Source organism: Ornithodoros turicata, chromosome 1 (genome assembly GCF_037126465.1).
Source record: "Ornithodoros turicata isolate Travis chromosome 1, ASM3712646v1, whole genome shotgun sequence".
Lineage (NCBI taxonomy): Eukaryota > Metazoa > Arthropoda > Arachnida > Ixodida > Argasidae > Ornithodoros > Ornithodoros turicata.
This window is the reverse complement of record NC_088201.1, coordinates 153930286-153948239: the sequence shown is the minus strand read 5'-3', so window position 1 is coordinate 153948239 and position 17954 is coordinate 153930286. Positions and strand designations below refer to the sequence as shown.

Below are 17954 nucleotides of genomic sequence, written 5' to 3'. Positions count from 1 at the left end.
AATGCAACAAAACGGACATGAGCGTCTCAACTCTGACGCGGTCGACAGGATTCGAACCTGTGCGGGGGAACCCTAATGGATTTCTAGTCCATCGCCTTAACCACTCGGCCACGACCGCACTTTTTTTTTCCTTTTTTTTTCGTAAAAACCGTGATACAGGAGTCATACACTACCTGTGTACCTCCCAATTAAAATCATTTTTGCTTATTTAGCATGCCGCGTTCTGGGAAGTCCTAGCCACTTTTTGGATGATGTGCCGAAGGTCTTCGGGTTCAAGCGGGGAATTGCGGGTGCCAGCCGCTCCCAGTCCTCCTCGTTGTGAAGTTTGCCACTTCCCCTCAAAGATAGAGTCCACATTAGCTTCTCCCTCAGGTAGGTGACCGCGGATTGCGCCCGGACATCACACTCCACCCGAGCTGTTCTTTCCTTCCAGAGAGCATGTAGTCCAGCCATCACTAGGACGCTGAGCAGTTCTGCACGGCTGTTGTCCCCAAAGGTGAGAAACTTTAGAGCCTCGTAGTCTATTTCCTCGTTGAGGTGAAAGGAAGCTCTCAGGTCACTCCAAAAGAGTATAGCCCTTCTGCATTCATAGAAAGTGTGGCGTATAGTTTCCGCTTCCCCGCATATGTCACAGTCTGCTGCTCGTGGAGTAAAAAAGCCTTTGCCCTCTAGCCATTGCTTGGTGGGCAGTACTTCAATGTGGAAGCGGACGTAGAAGTCTTTGGTTGCGGTGGGAACGGGCGCCTTCCGGATCCTCTTCAGCACGTCCTGTTGCTTTACACTTGCGAACTGCTGCCGATATAATGGCGGCGAAAATACACTGGTCACTGTGTCCCAATAGAGAGCCTTCTTTTTTACGGTCTCCAGGTAGTCCCACGAAAAGCGTTCCTGAAAAAACTTTATGCTGCGTCCTGTGCTCTTGTAGAAGGATAGGATGCCTGAATCTACGACGCAGTGTGGAGTGGAGACAATCCACTCCCCGAGGTGTTGTGTTCCCAGCCACTGTATAGCCGCTCGCAGCTCTGGCGTTCGTTGGTCCCGGAAATATAGAAAACGTTGCACCATTATTTTCAGTTCCAAGTTGACGACGCTCAGCCCTCCCGATTCCAGTGGCCAGTAGATGTTGGCTCTGCGCATGCGCTCAAATTTCGACTTCCACAGATAGATGGCACCTATTCTGTGAAAGCGTTGCACTGCAATGTTGTCTATGTGGACTGCTTGTGCGGCATAGAGCACTGCCTGGTAGAGTACCGTGTTGCATATTAGGCTGCGATGTAACAGCGATAGCTCTCTTCCTTGATAAGGTTGAAGCCTTCCTTGCAGGGCATTTATCTTTCGCTTCCATACCTCCGTGTCCGTTGTTTCTGGATCCGGATTGATTCCCAAATATTTATCAAGTTCTTGTGACCACTCGATGCCCATGAAATTGGACGGCTTGCTTCCCCACTCGCCCAGCCAAGATCCCTTCGACTTACTCTTGTTTATTTCGGCTCCTGAAACCTCACAAAAGGTCTGGACGTCTGCCAGCGCCGCTTTCACCTGTGCTTTGCTCTTGCAGATAAGGGTTACATCGTCGGCAAACGCCATGATTTTCATTTCTTCTCCTGACATCTTCAAACCGCTGATCTGGTTATCGTTTGCGATGAGACGACATAGCGGCTCCAGATATAGTGAGAACAATGCGGGGGAGAGTGGGCACCCTTGACGCACCGATTTGGTAACTGGATATTTTGGGCCGACCCTTCCGTTCACAATAAGCTGTGCAGATATGTCTCTGTAGCATATTCCGATCCAATTTTCTAGTTCTTCGCCTGCGTTGATCCAGTGTAACAGCTCGAATAAGTATCCGTGTGATACTCTATCAAAAGCTTGCCTCAGATCTACTTGGAGAATGGCTAGTTGTTCTCCTGTTGCTCTAGCCAGTTCGCACACTGTCCGCATTATATGAAGATTTATAGCGATGGATCTTCCTCTAATGCCGTAAGTCTGGTGCCTGCCGATTATTTTCCATAACACACTTTCCAGTCGTCGAGTGAGCACCTTTGCCAGTATTTTATAATCAGTACATAGCAGACTTATCGGTCTCAGATCTGACACGGGTGGTATTTCTTCCAGGGTCGACTTCTTCGGAATTAGCACTGTGAAGCATTTCCGCATTGATGGTGGCAACAGTCCTCGTCTTCGGATGTCCTCAAAGACCGCTTCAAGCACCGGGCTCAATTCTGGCTGAAACGTTTTGAAGAAAGCTGCACCTAGACCGTCCGGTCCTGGGGCCTTGTTCCTTTTTAACTTTCTGATGACATATTCAATATCCTTCTCTCTTATCTTTCCTTGCACTTTTTCCCTCTCTTCTTCGTTGACCCTCGGCATGTGCTTAAATATTTCAGCACTCCTCGGTGGCAGGTCCTCAGCACTGTCGAACAAAGTCCTAAAGTGCTGATGCAGCGCGCCTTCCACAGCTTCGGTTCCTTCAACTACCACACCACTTATCCTTAGCTTCGAGATGTTGTTTCTCTGCACATTCTCTCTTTCCTTCGTTAGGAACACCTTAGTTGGAGTCTCGTCCCTTTCAACGCCCTGTACGCGGCTGCGTACTTGTGCCCCCACGTACGCTTCACGCATGCTTTCCAGTAGCTGTTTCTTAATCCATTTTATGTCTTCAGTGAAATAGCCTGGCGTCGCTTCCTCTTCTTTCAGTATTTTCATCAAGCTTTCCTTCAACGCTTTCGTTTTTTCCTTCCTTGATCGTGCTCTTGCTTCGGAGTACTCGATGGCTCTCTCACGGACTTGGTGTTTAAAAGCTTCCCAGGCAGGAGCATCAGGCCCATTCTCGCTTAAAGAAGCAATCATACTTTTGATCTCTTCTCTGAAGTCTTCCTCTTCGAGAATCTTATCATTCATTTTCCAATAGAGATTTCTTCTCGGATTGCTTTCATTGCTGGGTTTATTTAGTTCTCCCGTAACTAAACCGTGATCCGTAAAAGCCAATGGAGTGACTTTATAGTTCGCTGTGTTTGTATAGAATTCTGCGGAGACATAAATTCGATCCAGTCTTGCATGTGAGCTTCCCTGCCAATGAGTGAACATCATTGTGGATACTTCTCTACGTATGGCCATGTCCTGTAGGTTGTGCTTCTGCAAGAGTGTTTTTAACTGTGCTACGCTGCTATCCTTCCTCGGTTTTTTGTATGTTCCGTCTTCTTTACGGCAGACGCAATTGAAATCCCCCGCCACTATCAGTTTGCTTTCAGTGTCTATGAAGTGAGCCAGGCTCGTCTCAAAAAACAATCTACGATCTGCGTCTTCATTCGGGGCGTATACACTTAGCACTCTGATTATCTCTCCGTTCCACATACAGTCAGCGCATACCACTCTTCCATTCTGCTCCAGATCACAATCTATCATTCTTATCTGTTTGCTTTTCCGAACCAGGATCGCTGTCCCCGCGCTTCCGTTGATACCTGTCGCATGCAGCACGATGAACCATTTTTTGAAGGCTTCCACAAAGTCACTCTCTTGTTCTTTTGTCGATATCTTTGTCTGTTGTATGCATATAATATCTAACTTTTCCTGTAGAATGACGGTTTTTAGCCACGTTTTCCTTTCCTTGCACACGAGACTATTGACGTTCAGTGTTGCAATCTTTAGATGGGTTTTCATATTGGGGGCTTCAAAAAAGTTACTTTTTTTCCCTCAGTAACCTTTGCCGCCTCTCTTCCGGTGTCATTGTAGGCGTCGGCGAAAACCTGGACTTTTTCAGGTTCGAACCTATTTCTTTCCATTTTAAGTCGTTCCTTCCTCCTTCATGCTTGCTGCTTCCTTCTTTGCTTCCTACTATCGTTTCTGCCGCACATTGGCTGTTTTCTTCCACTTTTTCCTTTTCTGATGAGAGCATGACCCTATCACCCTGGTCGCATTTTCGTTGAGATCCCCTCACTTCGTCGGCCTGTGAATATGCAGTAGTTTCCTGACATTTTGCACCTTCCGTTATTTCTGGGAGTTGCTGAGGCGGTCTTGCTTGTTCTGGTAGGACTTCAGCGCGGTCGTCTTCGTCTGTCTCCCTTCTTAGCTTCCCCTGCTTCTCCGAACCGTTGTCATCCTCGACCTTCGCCACACTGATGACTACGGCTCCGATGCTCATAGGTTCCTGCCTGCTGGACGAGTGGTGAAAGCTATCTTCCTCGACTTGCTTTAACGTCGATTCCCGATCCTCCGTCATTCCGACGCTCTGCTCACCTTGCTTTCCTGCACCATCCCTGTTCCTCGCTGACTCACTCTCCTCAACGTCCATAAGGTCCGCCATCATCGCATGTTCCACTGCTGCTCTTGTTTTGGACGCGTATGTGCTTACACAATCGTCTGCCTCGTGACCGAAGCTTTTGCATGTTCCACACCACGGCGATCTGCACGTTCTGCGGACGTGGCCCACTCTCTTACACCGTAGACACAAGGGTGGCCTCCCAGGGATGTCGATTAAAACTTGTCCTCCCAGAATCCTCATGAGATGGGGAATACTTTCTACGCTAACGCCTTCCCGCAGGACTAGTGACACTTTCCGCGTCGTAGTTTCTGCTCCAGCAAAGGCAGTCGATCGCCATCTTTCTCTCTCAATTCTGTCAACTTTGCCATAAGCTTGCAGGGCATTTATCACCGCGGTGTCGGAAACATGCATGGGGAGCCAATGGACCGATACACTTACTTCCTTCTGGTTTGGATCCAGAATGATGCATCTCTTCCCTTTCACCTTGATTTCTTTTTTCGCAGCTAGACGTTCTTTCGAAAGTCTCGAATGAAGCGTCAATGCCCACACATGGTTATATAGATAGACACCAAACTGGGCCACATCGTCCTTTTCGATTACACTGAGCACGCCCTCGCCGAAATCATCTGCTCGATATGGTCTTCCCGAAGGGTCCGCGTGAAGAAATAAAGTGTTCAGCGAGATGTTTCCCGTTGGCAGAGTTGGCAACAAAAGCCTGTAGTTGTCTGGAGTCGATGCTGTCAAAGCTGTCGTGGAATCCCGGCTAGGCCTAGCCGTAACAGGCGCCGCTCCCTCGGAGCTCATGTTTCACACGTCCGTATGCTTTCGCAGCCGGAAGTAGAAATCCCTCGGCCACGACCGCACTCTTTTCATTTATTTAGTGTATTCTACACATATGGTGGACTCCATTGAGCTATTTTTTCAACTGCATGTAGTAGAAAGCAACAAAACGGACATGAGCATCTCAACTCTGACGCGGTCGACAAGATTCGAACGTGTGCTTGGGAACCCCAATGGATTTCTAGTCCATCGCCTTAACCACTCGGCCACGACCGCACTCTTTTCGTTTATTTAGTGTATTCTACACATATGGTGGACTCCATTGAGCTATTTTTTCAACTGCATGTAGTAGAAAGCAACAAAACGGACATGAGCGTCTCAACTCTGACGCGGTCGACGGGATTCGAACCTGTGCGAGGGAACCCCAATGGATTTCTAGTCCATCCCCTTAACCACTCGGCGACCGGACTGTTTTCGTTTATTTAGTGTATTCTACAGATATGGTGGACTGCATTGAGCCATTTTTTCAACTGCACGTAGTAGAAAGCAACAAAACGGACATGAGCGTCTCAACTCTGAAGCGGTCGACAAGATTCGAACCTGTGTGGTCGAACCCCAATAGATTGCGAGTTCACCGCCTTAACCACTCGGCCACGACCGCACTCTTTTCGTTTATTTAGTGTATTCTACAGATATGGTGGATTCCATTGAGCTATTTTTTCAACTGCATGTAGTAGAAAGCAACAAAACGGACATGAGCGTCTCAACTCTGACGCGATCGACAGGATTCGAACCTGCGCGGGAAACCCCAATGGATTTCTAGTCCATCGCCTTAACCACTCGGCCACGACCGCACTCTTTTCGTTTATTTAGTGTATTCTACAGATATGGTGGACTCCACTGAGCTATTTTTTCAACTGCATGTAGTAGAAAGCAACAAAACGGACATAGCGTCTCAACTCTGACGCGGTCGACAGGATTCGAACCTGTGCGGGGGAACCCCAATGGATTTCTAGTCCATCGCCTTAACCACTCCGCCACGACCGCACTCTTTTCGTTTATTTAGTGTATTCTACAGATATGGTGGACTCCAATGAGCTATTTTTTCAACTGCATGTAGTAGAAAGCAACAAAACGGACATGAGCGTCTCAACTCTGACGCGGTCGACAGGATTCGAAGCTGTGCGGGGGAACCCCAATGGATTTCTAGTCCATCGCCTTAACCACTCGGCCACGACCGCACTCTTTTCGGTTATTTAGTGTATTCTACAGATATGGTGGACTCCATTGAGTTATTTTTTCAACTGCATGTAGTAGAAAGCAACAAAACGGACATAGCGTCTCAACTCTGACGCAGTCGACAGGATTCGAACCTGTGCGGGGGAACCCCAATGGATTTCTAGTCCATCGCCTTAACCACTCAGCCACGACCGCACTTTTTTTTTTCCACCAGGTACTCACGTTTATTTACAAACATTAAAATAAGCTATGACTGTACAGTGTTAATGAGTGATGTATGATGAATGTATGATGCACACCGTAGCATCCAAATACACAGGATACAAAAAATACATTGTACACAACACACAGGTTACACAGGTCACATACAGAGAGTAAAAATTTACATACACACAGGATAGAAAAAAATACATGGTACACAACGCACAGGTTAAACACGTCACACACAGAGAGTAATAATTTACATAGAGGACAGCGATTCACACCGATGCTCTAACCACGGTGGTGCTTCCAAATGCTGCATGCAGCATAGCTTCAGCTGCGTTATTTCTACTTTAAAATACTGCATGGTCGACGCCAATGGCTCTTCATTTCTGTCTGCCATACGCAGCTTCCACAAGCAATACATAGCTATCAGCATGATAATATCGTAGCGTATATCTTCATTCGGATGTAAAGGTAGGAATCTGATTGTATGTGGGTTCAGAGAGAGGCGTTTATTCAGTACTTTAATCTGTATGTCGTCCCAGAAAAACTGTGCTTCCGTACAATCAAGAAAGATGTGGTCAACGGTTTCAGGAACTTTGCAAAACCTGCAGTTGGCAGACCATGGAACATATATGCCTTTCTGTTCCAACCATGCTTTCACAGAGAGCGTTGATGTATGAAGCTTGAAAAAGAATGTTTTCATATTTCACTCTGAGCGTCTCAACTCTGGCGCGGTCGACAGGATTCGAACCTGTGCGGGGGAACCCCAATGGATTTCTAGTCCATCGCCTTAACCACTCGGCCACTTTTTTTTTACACTTTTATTTGCCTAAAAACCGTAAGGGTCACATCGTACACTGCTTGTGTACCTGACAATTAAAAACAAACAAACTTTTGCAAGATTCTCAGCAATCTACGGGTCTCACGCTACCGCACTAAGATAGTTATGGTTCATAGCGTTCAGAGTTCGCTGTTGCACACGCGCCCGAAGGTGTTGATATCGAGCCACTGCACTGTCGAGGCAAACTTCCCCCACATGTCTTCGTCTTTCAGTTTGTTAGAAGCCAACAGCGATAGCGTCCACATCAACTTCTGTTTGAGGTATGTCACAACTGAGACGGCTCTGACGTCACATTCCACACGCGCCGTGCGGGCCTTCCAAATAGCGTGGAGTCCTACCATGACAATGGTACTGAGAAATTCGGGGTGGTCGCGGTTCTGGAAATGCAGGAACTTCAGTGACTCGTAGGTAAGTTCTACCTTTAAATGCAGAGACGTCTTTAGATCGCTCCAGAATAACACTGCATTCTTGCAATCATAGAAGATGTGCCGCAATGTCTCTGGTTGTCCACATACGTCACACCTTCCTTGCCATGGTACGAAGAAGCCTTTCCCCAGGAGCCACTGTTTCGTGGGAAGAACTTCTGTGTGGAAGCGCACGAAGAAATCCTTCGTTCCAGTTGGCACAGGTAGGTGTCTTACACGCTTCAACACATCCTGTGGCTTTACTCCTGTGAAGGACTGTCGGTAGAGTGGGGGTGGGAAGACACTTGTTACGGTGTTCCAATAGAGCTGCTTCCTCTTGATCGATGCCAGGTACTCCCACGAGTACCTTTCAAGGAAGAAAGCGACGCTCTGTTTGATGTTCCTGTAAAACTTCAGCGCAGTCGTGCTGGTGATGACGGGCTCAGTCGTCACCATCCATGGCAGCAGATGTCGTGATCCCAGCTTCTGCATAGCAGCCTGAAGTTCGGGCTTCTTTTGGTCACGAAAATACATGAACAGTTGCACCTTCATTTTCAGCTCAAGGTGGATGATGCTTAGCCCGCCAGCTTCGAGCGGCCAATAGATGTTTGATCTTCGCATGGCTCAAACTTGGACCCCCAAAGGTAGGTGGCACATATTCTGTGGAACCGCTGTGCTATAATGGTATCCACCGGTATTGCTTGAGCGGAGTAGAAGACAGATGGGTAAATGACCGTATTGCAGATGAAGCTACAGTGTAGGAGTGATAGCTCTCTTCCCCTATACGGCTGCAGTTTTCCGTGTAGTGAATCCAGTTTCCTCTGCCATCTTTCGTCGTTCTCTGTGTAAGGGTCCAGTCTTACGCCCAAGTACTTCCCAATTCCGAGGAGCATTTCAGATTGAAAAGGTTATCGGGTCTTTTTTCCCACTCTCCTAGCAAAGAACATCTGGATTTCCTCATGTTGACTAGGGCTCCCGATGTCTGACAAAAAGTATCGCAGATTTGCAGCGCTGCCTTTACTTGATCTGGGTCGCGGCAGATAACCGCCACATCATCCGCGAAGGCCAAGACCTTGATTTCTTCCTGGCCTAGCTTCAATCCGCTAACGCTGGTGCTCCTTAGAATGAGTCGGCACAGTGGCTCCAGGTACAAACAGAAAAGGAATGGCGATAAAGGCCATCCTTGGCGCACTGATTTGGTTATCTGGAACTTCGGCCCTATATTTCCGTTGACGACTAGTTGGGCTGAGATGTCATTATAACAAATTCGAAGCCAGCTCTCCATATCTTGCACGACGCCTACCCAGCTTACGAGGTCAAATAGGAATTCCAAGCACACTCTGTCAAAAGCCTGCTTTAGGTCAACTTGCAGCACGGCCATGCAAGCTCCCGTTACCCTTGCGAATTCGCAGATCGTTCTCATGATGTGAAGATTCGTTGAAATAGACCTTCCTTTGATGCCGTAGGTCTGGTGCCGGCCTACGCTTTTCCACAGCATGCTGTCGAGCCGTCGTGCTAAAATCTTCGCTAGGATTTTGTAGTCCGTGCACAATAAGCTTATGGGGCGCAGGTCAGGCACCGACGATTCACCACCTTGAGTAGGCTTCTTGTGAATAAGGACCATACGACTCTTCCTCAATGACGGTGGCATAAGGCCTCGTTTTTTAATGTCTTTAAAAACCATTTCCAGGATAGGGGAGAGCTCTTCTACATAAGTTTTATAAAACGCTGAGCCCAGCCCGTCCGGCCCCGGCGCCTTGTTCCGTGATAATTTCTTGATTGCGTCTTTGATTTCTCTTTGCGTAATGTCCCCTTGAGCCTTCTCTGCATCTTCTGGTGTTATCTTAGGTATGTTCTTGAATAGCTCTGAATTTCTGTTGTCAAGATAGCTGTCCTTCTTGAAAAGACTTCGGTAGTGATCATACAGGGCCGCTTTCACAGCTTCCGCCCCTTCGTGTAGGGTGTCCTCCGTCCGTAGCTTCAAAACTTCGTTTCGTTTAGCGTTCTCCCTTTCTCGTGCAAGAAACACCTTCGTTGGTACCTCATCCCGTTGAATCGTCAGCAGCCTACTTCGAACTTGCACTCCTCTGTAGCGTTCGTGCATGCGCTGTAGTATTTCCTGCTTGATTGCTTTGATGTCGTCTGCGAATTGGCCCGGGTTCTTCTCCTCTTCTTGTAAAATCGTTCGCAGGCTGTCTTTTAGCGCTTTCATTTCTTTTTTCATGTCTGTTGCTCGAATTTCAGCAATCTCGATTGCCCTCAGACGGACCTGCTGCTTAAAAATCTCCCACGCTGGCGCGTCTATCTCTTTCCTGTTCAAATCGGCAATCATGCACTTTATCTCTTCTGTGAACCTTCCATCCTCTAATATTGTATCGTTCATTTTCCATGATTGATTACGACGTCGAGCGCGATTACTGTTATCTTCTGCGAGCTCGACGATCACCATCGCATGGTCCGTGAAGGCCATTGGGACTACCTTGTAGTCGTTTGCTGGTTCATTAAGCTCCCCGGAAACGTATATTCTCTCGAGTCTGGCATGTGACGTGCCCTGCCAGTGGGTGAACAATGTCGTCCTCCCTTCTTTCCCTATCGCAGAATCCTGTAGGTTGTTATTTTGCAAGATCTTTTTCAGCTCGTTCACGCTGCTGTGTGTCTTCTCCCTTTTGTACGTGCAATCCTGTCGGCGACAAACACAATTAAAGTCACCGGCTATCACAAGTCCGCTGTCGGTTTGTGTGAAATGATCCATGATTGTTTCGAAAAAAAGTTTTCGCTCCGCGTCTTCACTCGGGGCGTAGATGCTAACTACTCTGATGACATTATTATTCCACAAACAGTCTATTGACGCCACTCGTCCATTCTGCTCCAACTCGCAGTCTATCATGGTGATCTTACTCTTCTTGCTGATCATTATCGCTGTTCCCGCGCTTCCATTTACACCAGTTGCATGCCGTACGAAGAACCAGCGCTGGAAGGCTTTCACCAACTCCGTTTCTTGCTCGATGGATGATATTTTACTTTCTTGTATGCATGCGATGTCGATGCTTTCTTCGAATAGAGCGTTTCTTAGCCAGGCTTTTCTTTCGTGTCGGATCAGGCTGTTGACGTTTAATGTTGCAACTTTCAGTCTTCTTTTCATTGTGTTGAGAGTTTGAAATCCGTGGACTGTTTGCCTTTTTCCTTTAGGAGTCTTTGTCTCCTCTCCTCAGGCGTTATTATTGGCGTCGGAGTGTATCTGACTTTCTTGTGGCTTGCCGTCGGGTCTTTCCATTTGAGGTCGGATCATCCGCCTTCGGACCCCTTCCCTTTTTCGTTTCCCCCGTCGCTTACTGAAGACGTTGCGTCTGCGGCTCCGACGAGGTTTTCGACTTTTCCTTCAACCTGTGATAAATTTTCCCCACTCTTTTCGGTGTGGTCGAACCTTTCGGCGTGGTCCTGATGCCGAGTCTCGCCGTGGCCATCTGGGTGTTGGACGTCAATAGCTTTCGCTTTGTTGTCGTTCTCAGCGTCGTGGTAGCTCGTCGTCGCATCGCTCCCTCCAGCTGGTACCTCTGCTGCTCCTGCACTATTTTCCTTACTTCCGTCTTTCTTCTTAGACCCATCTTTTAGAATGGTGTCGCTCCTGGTGGCGTTGTCTTCGGAAACGCACTTGGAATTGTTGATGCCTTCCTTACAATGAATTACTAATCCAGCGGCGCCTCCAGCTTGTGTACACTCTTCGACATCCATGAGGTCTGTCGTTGACGAATCCCCCACTGTTGTTCTTGTTTTAGAAGCGTAACTGCTGACGCAGTCCTCTGTCTCATGCCCGAAGCCTTTACATGTCTTACACCACGGAGCCTTGCAAGCTTTCCGAAAATGGCCGACTCTCTTACACCGTAGGCAGAGCGGTGGCCTGCCGGGAATATCGATTAGCACTTGACCACCCATAATCTTCATCAGGTGGGGAATGCTTTCGACATTGACGCCGTCGCGCAGCACAATAGAAATTTGACGCGTCGTCGTTTCAGCGCCAGCAAACGCCGTCGACCGCCATCTCTCCCTTTTGATTTCTTCCACCTTTCCATAGGTGCTTATAGCATTGGTTACTGCGTTATCCGGTACATGCATTGGGAGCCAGTGCACGGAGAGACGAACTTCTTTCTGATTCGGGTCCAGGATAAGGCATTTTTTGTTCTTCACGGTTATAGGTTTCCCCGCCACAAGCTTTTCCTTCGGCAGCCTTGAGTGCAGTGTTAAAGCCCACACGTGATTATAAAGATACGCCCCAAACTGGGCCACATCGTCTCTCGCGATAATTCACAACACCCCTTCCGCAAAATCGTCGGCTCGGTAAGGCCTTCCAGCTGGATCCGCATGCAGAAATATGGTGTTAAAGGAAATATTGCCAGTCGGCAACGTAGGCAGAAGAAGTCTGTACGTTGTAGAAGTCTGACTTGCCGTTTGTCCTTCGGTGAAATCCCGGCTAGGGTTAGCCGTGTTGGCCGCTCCGACGGAGCTCATGTTTCCCATAACCTTTCGCTTGCGCTATCGGAAGTAGAATGCCTTAACCACTCGGCCACGACCGCACTCTTTTCGTTTATTTAGTGTATTCTACAGATATGGTGGACTCCATTGAGCTATTTTTTCAACTGCATGTAGTAGAAAGCAACAAAACGGACATGAGCGTCTCAACTCTAACGCGGTCGACAGGATTCGAACCTGTGCGGGGGAACCCCAATGGATTTCTAGTCCATCGCCTTAACCACTCGGCCACGACCGCACCCTTTTCGTTTCTTTAGTGTATTCTACAGATATGGTGGACTCCATTGAGCTATTTTTTCAACTGCATGTAGTAGAAAGCAACAAAACGGACATGAGCGTCTCAACTCTGACGCGGTCGACAGGATTCGAACCTGTGGGGGGAACCCCAATGGATTTCGAGTCCATCGCCTTAACCACTCGGCTTTTTTTTATTCATATAGTTTAAAAGTAGCACTCAGTAAAAAAGCTGACATGTCTTCTGTCAGCCGAAGATGCCGTTCAGCAGAGCCCCCCTTTTCCATACAGTGCTGTCCTCAAGTCCAGGTCCCCCCTCTCAAGCTTGTTTCTTATCCCCTGCCACTGTCCGTCCAGTTCCTCTTTTGGCACCACACTTAGCATCCACTTCAACTTCTGTTTGAACTTCACTAAGGGTGGCGTTGGTTTTTCCCGGCACTCTACTTCGTCCGTTCTGAAAGACCAAAGAGAATGGAGGCCGAGAACTACCAGGCACGAGACTATATGTTCCTCCTGCGTGCTTGCAACTCGGAGGTACTTAAGGTTCTGCCACCGAAGCTTCAAGTCTTGGTCTATGAAGCCCTTGAAGATGTCCCAAAACTGGATTGCCCTCTTGCAGTGCAGGAAGACGTGCAAAAGTGTTTCCTCTTCTTGCGGACATGCTGTGCAATTTGGTGCCCAGGGTATTAAGAAGCCCTTTCTTCTTAGCCATGCTTTTACTGGCAAAACTTCCCAGTGGAACAGAAAAAAGAAGTCCTTCGAACCAGTGGGAATTAACATTTTCCGGACCTTCCTTAATACGCCTTCTGCCCCTTTCGGAGGGTTACATTGTCTGTACAGAGGAGTCGGTACTATTGCAGATATTGTATCCCAGTACAGAGTTTTCTTCTTTACCGTTGCGAGGTAGTCCCACGAAAACCGTTCTTCAAAGAAACCTACAGCATCTGCTACCTCTTTGTAAAAGGAAAGGACGGCGGAACGACGGTAGCTACAGTTTCCTGTGACTGTCCATCTGCTGAGATAAGGGTTGCCGAGCAACTGAAGTGCAGACCTTAGCAGCGGGTCCTTCTGATCTCGGAAATACATAAATCTGTGTACTTGCAGTTTGATGATAACGTTGACCAATCCGATGCCTCCTTTCTTCAGGCTTAGGAACAAGTTTGACCGCCTCATCTTCTCCATTGGGGATTTCCAAATGAATATAGCGCATTTCCTGTTCATGGCGCCCTTGTCGATGCTGATGCACTGTGCTGCATAAAAAAATGCCGGGTACAAGACGGAATTACATACGTAAGCTTTACTGGGGAGCGTGCCATGCGAGTAGTTTTGCTGATACCAGACTCAATTTCTTTGCATACATATCGCCCCTGTCTTCATTGAAGTGGATTCCCAAATACTTTTCCACCGTTGTCGTCCACGTTATTTGCATAAACGTCTCCGGTACATGTCTCCAGCTTCCTACCCAGGCTCCTGATGATTTCTTCAAGTTGAGTGCTGCACCCGATACTCTCGTGAAGTCCTTGATGATGGCGATGGCTTCACAGACTTGGAGCTTGGAAGAACAGATGATGGCTACGTCATCCGCATATGCTAGGAGATTGACGTGTTCCGTGCCTAACTGGAGGCCTCTGATGTTACGGTTTTCCACCAACTTCTTACACGTCGGTTCCAGATACAGAGCAAAAAGTATCGGGGACAGGGGGCAGCCTTGTCTAACGGAAGAGTGTATTGGAATACTTTTGCCGATCTGACCGTTCACCAGAAGTCTTGCAGTAACTTGGTTATAGCAGATTTTAATCCACTTGATGAGGAGGTCCCCTGCTTTACATTTGTCCAATACAGCGAACAGGAAACTGTGGCACACTCTGTCAAATGCCTGGGAAAGATCTGTCTGCAGCACAGCAAAGGCTTGAGAAGAGACCTCAGCAAGTTCACACACAGTTCTCATAACATGTATGTGGCGGCCCGTGTGTGATGACGAAGACGTACCTCTGCTGCCACGCGCTACGGCGCTGGCACGGCAGTTCTACCGGCACCGTCCTAGCGTGAGGCCACGCACATCTGCCCGCTGGGACATTCCATCATCGCCGGTCAGGACTCATGTAGAGGGACACCACCTCCTCTACATTTGGTGACCAGTTGTAGAGCGAGAAATGAGGCGACCAGGCTCTACTGAGGTTGATGGGTTTAATGACGGTTAATGGCGATGAACCGAAAACGAAAGCTCGGGTCACGCGCAGTGCTGCGCGTAACCGATGGCGGTGCTGGTGATGATTATGACGCTGCTGCTACATGTAGATTCCTTGAAATCGACCTGCCGTGTATACCATATGGTTGGTGAATGCCAATTACCATCTGCAGTCCAGTTTCCAACCTCGTGGCTAGGATCTTCGCAAGGATTTTATAATCTGTGCACATTAGGCTGATGGGCCTGTAGTCCGTAACACAGGGATGTTCGTTGGTTCTCTTCTTTTTCGGTATGAGGACGGTGAGTGCCTGTCTCATGCTGGGTGGCAACAATCCCCTTCTTGCAATATCTTCAAAAACCAGTTTCAGAATAGTGCTTAGCTCCTCGCTAAATGTTTTGTAAAATCCGGCTCCAATCCCGTCTATACCTGGTGACTTGTTTCTTCCTAAACTGTTAATCGCTCGCCTTATCTCATCATCTTGTAGGCCTCCGTTGATCCTCTCCTGGCACTGTTGATCAATGACGGGGAAATCGTTTAGCCAAGTTTCATATTCTGTCTTGTTGGTTTCCTTCTCTTTGAATAATTCAACATAATGCCGGTGGAAAGCCTCCTCGATCGCCCCTTGCTTTGTGATTTGCATGCCACGCACGTAGATTTCTTTGATATTGTTCTCTTGAGTTCTTTCTCTCTCTTTCAATTGAAAAACTTTGTAGGGCGTTTCTTCTCTTCCTACTGCCTGTACCCTGCTTGTTATCATTGCGCCGTGGTGTTTTTCTTCGTACAGCTTGTGAAGTTCTTCCTTTACTTTCTTTATGTCTTCCTTAAACTCTCCTGGTTTCATGCATTCGGCTTCAGCCAGCACCTCTAGGATGCTTGTCAGGTGATTCATCTCTTTCGTTTTTTCAAAAACTTTTGCTTGTGAGAATTCTATTGACGCTCTTTTAATCTCATGCTTGAACTCTTCCCAGGTTACGGCAGTGATGTCATCCTTTCTGCTATAACCTTCTATCATTGCCATGATTTTGTCTTTGAAAGCATCGTCCTCCAATATACTTTCGTTCATTTTCCAGATACTCTTCTTACCTTTCCGCCTTGATGCATTGTTCTTCATTCCAATGGTTATGCTCACGAGAGCGTGATCAGAGAAAAATTGAGGTTTCACCTGATAGCCTCCTAGAAATGGCAGTAATGATCCTGAAGCATATATCCTATCGAGCCTTGCGTGCGAGCTTCCTTGAAAGTGTGTGTACGATATGTTTCCCTTCGGGCTTGCATCCCAGACGTCCACTAGGTCCGCTTTCCTCGTAAGAATTTCCAATTCCTTTCTGCTTGGGTCACTTTCCATTCGCTTGTTGCTGCGATCCTCTTTCCTTAACACACAGTTAAAGTCTCCGCAAACAACAACAGGCCACGCCACATTTATGAACTGTTCCAGCGATTGAAAGAAAATTTTCCGTTCTCCTGAATCAATCGGTGCGTACACACATATTACTCGGGTCATATAGCGTCCGTGTAGGAGGTCGACAACACACAACCGGCCGCTTTGGTCCAAAACATAGTCCACTACTACAAGCCCCGCCTTCTTCCTGACGAGAATCAAGCTTCCGGCGCACTTTCCTGTTGCTGAAGAATGATAGCAGAAAAAATCAGTTTTGAAGAAATTGACGAGTTCCTTTTCGTCTTCGAGCGTTGAGACCTTGGTTTCTTGTAGGCAAGCAACATCGATCTTTTCCGAAGATAACAAGTTGGCTATCAAACACTTTCTTCTGTACGACCGAAGACTTACAAGATTTAGCGTTGCCAATTTTATCTTGTTATCACGTCCCATCTTGCTTTATGATAGATGCTGCTCTTATCTTCTTTCACTTAGTAGAAACCAGGTTCATCTAGCTGAGACGATCCAAATTCTTCTAAAGGAATTTTCGTTGTGAGGCCTTGTTCATGACATACTTTCTTGTTTGGGCCTAAATCTTGTTTTTCTTGTCGGCCGTCCACAGTTCCGTGATTCTTATCGTCTATTTCTTCACCCTTCCGTTTCCCTGCTGAGTCGTCGACATGCCCGCACTTTGCTGGTTCCTGATGTGTTTCCTGTTTCTGTTCGCATTTATCCAGAGATAACTTTGTTTTCGTCCGTTCGATGTTGGTGCTCAAGCCTGCGTCATTTGAGCGCGCTAGTTCATTTTGCATTGGGCTTCCGTGTCTTGAACATCCATGGCCAAGTTCTCGTCGCTGGTTCTTGGCGCACCCCTTGTCATAGCTGCGTACGAACGCACACAGTCCTCTGGAACGTGCCCAAAACCCTTGCAAGTCTTACAATATTCGGTCTGACATTGGCTACGTATATGCCCAACTTGCTTACAGCGGAGACATTGAGGGGGTTTTCCAGGCACAGCCACGAGCACCGTCCCGCCCATTATTTTAAGCTGGTACGGGATACTTTCCATTGTAATTCCCTCCTTGAGTTGTAAGCCTAGTGAACGAGTCGTAGTTTCCACTCCCTCGAGGCCCTCCCTTCCCCATTTCTCTCTCACGATACTTGTCACTGTCCCATAGAGTGACATTGTTCGCCGCACAGCTTCGTCGGGCACGTTCGTGGGCAACCACTGCAGTTTAAGTGATATTTCAGTAGAATTCGGGTCAACGACCATACATCTCCTGCCTTTCACCGTCAGCTCACCTGCTCTCCGTAGTTTTTCTTTTCCAGCGTCAGAATTCAAGGTGACGATCCAAACGTGATTAAACAGATAGGACCCGAAACCAGCCATCTCCTTCTTGTTGACGACCGCTCCAAGTGGCTGCACGAAATCCTGCACTTTGTACGGCCTAGCAGATGGGTCCGCGTGCAGGAAAATGCTGTGCTTTGATATTTCCCCTTTTGGTAACGTAGGTAGGATGATCTTGTAGGGTTCCTGAGCCATGCTATCCTGAGACGACACTGTATTATCCCGGCTAGGCTTAGCCGTAATGGCTGCTCCGTCGGAGCTCATACTCCCACCACCGCACTCAAAGAAAGCCGGAAAATGGAAGGCCTTAACTACTCGGCCACGACCGCACTCTTTTCGTTTATTTAGTGTATTCTACAGATAACCAGGACTCCATCGAGCTATTTTTTCAACTGCATGTAGTAGAAAGCAACAAAACGGACATGAGCGTCTCAACTCTGACGCGGTCGACAGGATTCGACGCTGTGCGGGGGAACCCCAATGGATTTCGAGTCCATCGCCTTAACCACTCGGCCACGACCGCACTCTTTTCATTTCTTTAGTGTATTC

The 17954-nt window shown here is 47.8% G+C and overlaps 9 non-coding genes across 9 annotated transcripts; all 9 read right to left on the bottom strand.

Annotated features, from left to right (window-relative positions):
• Positions 1–36: 36 nt before the first annotated feature.
• Positions 37–118, bottom strand: Trnas-aga (transfer RNA serine (anticodon AGA)). The gene has a single exon. It is a non-coding gene; the product is annotated as a tRNA-Ser (tRNA).
• A 5117-nt stretch (positions 119–5235) lies between these two features.
• Positions 5236–5317, bottom strand: Trnas-aga (transfer RNA serine (anticodon AGA)). Its single transcript has one exon. It is a non-coding gene; the product is annotated as a tRNA-Ser (tRNA).
• A 303-nt stretch (positions 5318–5620) lies between these two features.
• Trnaa-cgc (transfer RNA alanine (anticodon CGC)) lies at positions 5621–5702 on the bottom strand. The gene has a single exon. It is a non-coding gene; the product is annotated as a tRNA-Ala (tRNA).
• A 112-nt stretch (positions 5703–5814) lies between these two features.
• On the bottom strand, positions 5815–5895 carry Trnas-aga (transfer RNA serine (anticodon AGA)). The gene has a single exon. It is a non-coding gene; the product is annotated as a tRNA-Ser (tRNA).
• Positions 5896–6006: 111 nt separating this feature from the next.
• On the bottom strand, positions 6007–6088 carry Trnas-aga (transfer RNA serine (anticodon AGA)). The gene has a single exon. It is a non-coding gene; the product is annotated as a tRNA-Ser (tRNA).
• Positions 6089–6200: 112 nt separating this feature from the next.
• On the bottom strand, positions 6201–6282 carry Trnas-aga (transfer RNA serine (anticodon AGA)). Its single transcript has one exon. It is a non-coding gene; the product is annotated as a tRNA-Ser (tRNA).
• A 111-nt stretch (positions 6283–6393) lies between these two features.
• Trnas-aga (transfer RNA serine (anticodon AGA)) lies at positions 6394–6475 on the bottom strand. Its single transcript has one exon. It is a non-coding gene; the product is annotated as a tRNA-Ser (tRNA).
• Positions 6476–12415: 5940 nt separating this feature from the next.
• Positions 12416–12497, bottom strand: Trnas-aga (transfer RNA serine (anticodon AGA)). Its single transcript has one exon. It is a non-coding gene; the product is annotated as a tRNA-Ser (tRNA).
• A 5349-nt stretch (positions 12498–17846) lies between these two features.
• Positions 17847–17928, bottom strand: Trnas-cga (transfer RNA serine (anticodon CGA)). The gene has a single exon. It is a non-coding gene; the product is annotated as a tRNA-Ser (tRNA).
• Positions 17929–17954: the final 26 nt, after the last annotated feature.